We start from the raw sequence: 6610 nt of genomic DNA on the forward strand, positions 1-6610 counted from the left end.
GAGCCGGGCAGCGGCGAGGGCAGGGCTGCGCGTGGATGGGGCTTTTCCACCCGATCCCGGGGTGCCGCCGGGAGGGCAGCGCCTGGCTGGGGTCGCCTGCACCCTCGAGGTGGAGCCCGGTGTACACGGTGCCTGGGGAAGTCCCCTCGGCAGATCCGGGGCTGACCCGGTGACGGCCGCGCTATGCTGGCGGAGCTGGGAGCGGGTTCAGGCTGACACTCAGACACCGCTCAGCTTTTCCTTGGTTGGATCTAATGATTCGCATGGGCTTTTTAATAGGCACGAGGGATCCGTGCACAGGGAGAGTGGAGATTTCCAAGTTGCTTTTTGTGGGAGTGTCTCTCAAAGGCAAGAAAATCTTGTGGTCATGCCTAGTATCTGCAGGGCTGGAGATGGACCTGACATGCGCCAGCTCTTCCCATTGATTCTGTTTGCCTCAGTTTCCTGACTCTTCCTTTAAGATACATAGGGGGAATTTTTTTTGTTCTTGTTTTTGTCAGTAGAAATTTATTCTACTTGTGCTACATTAATGCTTTCTGTTTTGTTTTTACAAAAAAAAAAAAAAAAAGAAAAAAAAGTAAGAATTATAGGGAAAGTTCTTTGCTAACGTTATTTGAGGGTGGGAAAAAAGCAGCCAAATAGCATCACTTCCTGTAACAGTTCAATGGGTGTGTGGTCCTTGAATAATGGGACAGTCATTTCTTCTGCATAACATAATTTTTCTGCTCTTTTTAATATTCAGAGAGTTCAGCAGAGACCACTTCTGATGTGGTCTTTTATGCTCACTGACTGTGATGTTTGCGGGTGACCAGTGGTTTTATTAGTAAGTGGGGCACTGAAAGAAAAGTATATTGAATGACCTAATTCTCTTTTCTGAGAAGATGCTGAAGAATGGTGATTCTGATTTCCTTTGTTGTTGTTAAATAAATACATACCTGCGTACATAAGTGCATATGAGAAAGTTTGACAGTGTATTGTCCTTCTGATATGTACTCAGTTGACAGCCTGATAAGCCCAACGTAAGTTACCTGTATTTTGAAACAGAAAACATTCAGTAAAGACTTTCTTGAATAAAGTTCAGTGGAACAGAGTTTTCTATATGCCTTTGTGTATCATTGTAATCTGAATGAAATTCACTTACTGTCTGTTGTAGAATTGACCGTGCAAGAAAGACAAAAGAAAATAAAAACATGCAATCTGGTTTCAGCTGTCTAAATAGCTGAATGCAAGCGGCTGTATGACTCATGAGCTGGCAGGATGCAGGACTTCACTGGGATCGATTGACAGCTTCCAGCATGCATTTGTGCTCTGAAATTCAGAGTGCCTGATAGGATGCTTCCTTAGAGCCTCTGTATGCTGATTTATTACTTGACTGAAATGAATAATGTGCATAATCAATGCGCTTGATTCTGTTCCTCCTTACACAACTTTTACATCAGGATAGCAATATCGATTTCAGTGGTTTTGTTCTGTGTGCTCATGACCATGCAAGCCCAGCCAGAATGATATCCACTTGTAATGTAGTGGAGATTGAATTGCATTGGTATGTTTGGCCCAATTATATCTGTGGTGCAGAATACCTATTATGACTTGATTTCAAATGGGGAAAAAAACTCTCCAAAAGCAATATCGCAAATTTCATATATGAAGAAAAAGCTTGGCTTTCCCTCTATGCATGCCCACCCTACACCCTCCTGCCCTGAGTTTGAAACAGTCTTTGATAATAACCTGCTCAGTGTGCAGTTTATTGTGCCTGGTTGGTAGACTTTTATACCTTTAATACAGCTTCCTGAATGGTATAAAAGTGATCTGGAGTTGCTCACAGTTAAATGCTGAAATTCTGTTGCTTCAGTGTGTGTTTTCTGAGGGAAAATGAATTCCAGAAAAACTCCAAAAGAGGAAAAGCTGGAAGGAAAATAAATAAATCCCTGGAACAAACTACCTACCTGCTAAAGGATGGTTTTACTAAGTTTCCCTGCAGAATCCAGCATGCTTTGTGAGTATAGCACCCTGGTAACACTTTTTGAAATGTGTAGAGATGATGTATGAAACACATAGCAATGTAGCTAGAGTGGACTGCTCAATCCTTCTGTTATTAATATGGTTCCTTCATAATTGCTGTACTGTTGTTGGCAACGGTTTAGACTTAACCATAGCTTCTCTTACCACCTTAGTATCTATGGTAATGTCAAACTTGTGACCCATGATTACTTTTATCAGTGGATATGTTAACCACTTGTGAAATGCAATGTATTTGTGCTTTTGTCATGTTCAACTTCAGTCTTCCTGTTTAGCGGCTGTCTCTGGGTACGCGATAGTAACAGGAGAAGGGGAAGATTATTGGCAATTGCTTTGTGAGATTGCATTTACAAGGCTGATTCTGAGACATGTGAGCACTTGGAAGGGTGGTAGGGTGGTACTGTTCTGGCTCCACCAGAAATGCTGGAATTTCAAACAACTGGAGCTTGATTTGAGGGAGAAATACGCTAGTGTAACTGCATCTGCTTCCAAAATAAAGATGGACTCTGTCAAGCTTTTCAATCTGAAATGTATTGGCTTACACTGATATTGTTAACATAGATAGCCTGCAGGCTTAGGGCTGAAGTAGCACAATCCTATCCCTCAGCGTAGTCTGAAGATGTTAAACTATTGCAGTAACCTGTTTCTAGCTGGGGAAGTCTAAGATGTGTATGCGTATGGTTTAAAAATGATTTGTCATCTTCCAAAAAGCCCATGCAGTTGATCTATTTTTGAAACTCAGGGAGGTTGTGTTGGATTTCTAGAAGGTTCTTTGGGACCGCTTTAAAAAAAAAAAACAACACAGTAAAGAAGAACAATACTAAAACAACCAACCAAAGAAATATGTTAATACGTTAAAAAACAAAAGTGTTTTAATTTAACTTCAGGTTGCAGGGGTGATAAAAATAATCATATGACCAGCTGTCTTTTAATATGGGGGCTGCTTCAAGAATAACGCCTCCTATGTTATTATGCTGGTCCGTGATGCCAGAGAAGATGATGGTGGTGCAGCAGTAGAGGTTGAACCTTCTCACCAGCATCCCATTCCATGCTGTTGCTGTGTGATTTATGGCAGCAGAGAGGCAGCCTGATAGAATGGCGTCTGACGTGGAAGTGCATATGAAGCAGAAGTGTGTCACTGAATTCCTCTGTGCAGAAATAATGGCACCCACTGACGTTCACTGACAGTTGTCGAATGCTTATGGAGATCAATCAGTGGATGTAAGCACAGTGAAAGTTGGACTGTGCGGGCAACATTTTCCTAGCAATGATACAGTCATAACAGCTGTGAAACAGTGGATCACCTCTGCTGGTTTTATGAATGTTGCTCTTGTTCATCACAGGCAAAAATGCATAGTGCTAATGCTGGTGACTACATTGAAGTACAGTGTTTTATAGCAGAGAATTTGCTCTACCAATGTTTTTGTTCTCTTTATAGCTATTGTAATTTCTATGGAAATAAATAGAAAGCGTTACTTTCAGAATGGCCTGTGTATATTTACCCTTTGTAGTTTATTGGCAAAGCTGTTAGGGTAGACTGGTACCAGAAGGATGTACGTTTTTTTCATCATCTCAATATTTTAAAGGAACTATTGAATAACTTTCCGCCTTCAGTAAGAAATTTCTTCGTATAAGAAACTCATTATTTTTTATCACAGAGAATTTTCTCTCTCCTTGAAGTCTGAACTAAATAACTTTTCTATCGTTTATACATAGGTGTCTGAAATTGCTATGCATTATTTGTGCTACACTTCTCAAGAGGTGTAACTAGAATTGGAGATTTTGCTTTGTATGCTGATGCTTTGTAAGAGATAAAGGGGGAGAAGTCACTTAGACATAGTTGTCACTGGGGCTTGACTGAAGGCAGAAAATGTTGAGCAGTCAACATGTCCTGTTTGCAATAAGAATACTGGTTAACTTGTCAGCCTGAGTGAAAGTTTGCTTGGACTTTAGCCTCCAAACTTTGAGCTGCTTAGTGAAGGTTGATAGTGTATTACAGTTAAACCTGTGATAAAGTTCTGTGTAGAGGACAATGGTAAAGGCTTTCCAGATTTCTTCCAGCACTTCTGGGTTTCTTTATTTCCAATGAGTTGATAGTATGAGGACCTTCATAGGGTGGTCAGTAACTAGGATGATCCGAATGCTTAAGAGTACTCAAGTTAGCTGCTACTTTTAATAACTTAGTTGACCTGTGGTGTGGATCAGGTCTGTCTTGAAGGTCATTAGCCTGTGCTTCAAGGGAACTGTTTTGTGTTGTTTTTGTCTTCTTTTTCGGTTCATTTAGTTTTAAACTGCAGGTAGAGCAGTAGATGCTGTAGAGCATTTTTTTGGTTTAAGAAAACTTGAGTGGTTTTTTTTTTTTTTCATGTAACTGTCAAGAACTTATAAAGTAATACTTCTGCTTATTTTCATCTGAGGTAACATTTTCATAGTTTTTCATGTTTTACTTCAGCAACCCATTTAGAAGCATTGCTGTGGCATTGCTTTCTGTTGGTGGGCTTTTGGAAGGGAAGGTTTTGGCAGCTGGCTTTCAGTTTGGCCCTCAGAAGAAAGCATTGCATTGAGGGCCTTTATGCAAGAGAAAGACAGGAGATCTTAAGGAATGTCTATAAATTTCCCAGTTGACTCATGCATCCGATCTGAGGCAGGAAATGAAAACTTGTTTCTGTTACGGATGTCATCAGTCAAACTGGAAGTTCTGGGTAGCTGTTGAAATGGCCGATCCGAAGGCAGCTGATCACATTCTCACTTACAGAGTGGAGAAGGCTTTGCAAGTAGCTTTCCAAAAGCTATTCTCTTCTGAACTTGATAATGCCTTTATATGTGTGTAGGCATTACTGACTATCTGTTCTCAGCCTTCTGACGGTTCAGAAGAACAAATGGCTGCTGAATTAGAGGCTTATTGTTGAATTTGTAACTCCTGCAGCTGTAAAATTTAGCCTATAATACTTGCTTGAGGTGGATTCAGTTACTTTCTTTAAAGCACTGATGAAGACTGAAAGGTAATATGGTGAACAGAAAGCTAGATTAAATTGAAGGAAAATGCCCCAATTGTCAATTTTTTTTAATATTGCAGATATTTTCTTATTAACACTCCTGTCTTTGCCATGTTGAAGTCAATTTCCCTCTTTCACTATGGAACATATACATGAACTGCTATTTGATCTGGTAGATCAGATTAAACTCCAAACTAGCAGTAACATTTCTAGAAATAGCTCAGTGACAAAGATTAAAAGCAGCCATTACAAATTGAATAAAAATTTCTCCGTAGTATATTTCTTTTATTTGCTTATGACTTCTCCCCTCTTTCCTCACTTAAGTTACTGAGCAATGAATAATGTCATTTCCTGTATTTGTGTTAAAAAACAAAACACAAACAAAAAAAAAACCAACCAAACAAAAAAAAACCAAAAAAACTTTACCCAATTTGTTCCTTATGTTTTCCTATATATATATATTTAGAATGGAGAAATAGTGTTTCCATCCTACCACCTTGTGTTTCTGTAAGATCACAGTTTGTTATTTTTACAAATAATTTACCTTTGCAAGTCATACATAAACTGTGCATAAAGTGATTTGCAGAATCTTCCCGTATAGAGAGTAGGAGAAATAATGCAGTGGCAAATTTGTTAAGGCATAACTGAGTAGTTACAGCTGTATATACATCTATTGTCATAGGTGCATTTTGGTCTCAGGTGAGTGTGGAAAATGGGATTGGTACTGTGTCTTCTTCCCTGCTGGTGTGAGCTTTGCAAGGAGGAGATACGTGGATGTTTCCATTCGCAGTCTTCTGTGCATCTTGCTGGTCTCTGTTTTTAAAAAAAGCAGAGAGAGAAAACTGTGTTGACGCATTCTGCAGTCTGAATGCAGGTTGACAGTAACAGCAGGTCTTCAACCTAATTTCCTTGTGGTCCTTAAGCAGAAATCCAGTGGAGGAGCTCTAGAGCAGACTAAATAGCCGTCTCTAACTGACCTGTAGATCAAAGGTCTGGATGATCCCTATCTGCTGTTGACACATTAGAGGGGGAAAGGGCTTAGGGCTGTCTGTGCCACTGAAGGAGGAAGCCCCCTGGGGAGAGAGTCACACTGTTGAGCTTTTTGCTTCTTTCAGGCCTCTCTGCAAGTGTTGAAGAGCTACAATTTTATGGGCAGGGAGTGAAGCCCGTTAGTAGTTAAAGTTTCTTGTCCCTCCATGACACTTCAGTTGAAGGGCAGGGGTCCCTGAAGCTAAAGATGAATAGGCAAGTATTTGCCATTCCTCCGCTAGGTTTATTTGGTTGCTGGCTGCTGTTGAGATCTAAAATGAGCATTGTGGAGCTTAATTTTGAAGAGATTAAGGCAATTTAAATATTTATACATTGTTTCACGAAAAGTGTGTTATCTTTAAAATGCAGCCTACATACTTGTTGGATGATTCTACTCGTCTGTGTTTAAGTAGATAGGCAACTTATGCTGTTATTCCCACCCACTGTGTTCTTTGTATTGTTAAGTGTATGGTCTTTTCTTTATTTTTTTTACAGTTTGTGTAGCAATCCGTGGGAGCTCTGTGCTCTTATAAGCGTGCAGCAATTTTGAGTTTGTACTGAGATGT

The sequence above is a fragment of the Meleagris gallopavo genome, chromosome 5 (assembly GCF_000146605.3).
Source record: "Meleagris gallopavo isolate NT-WF06-2002-E0010 breed Aviagen turkey brand Nicholas breeding stock chromosome 5, Turkey_5.1, whole genome shotgun sequence".
Classification (NCBI taxonomy): Eukaryota; Metazoa; Chordata; class Aves; order Galliformes; family Phasianidae; genus Meleagris; species Meleagris gallopavo.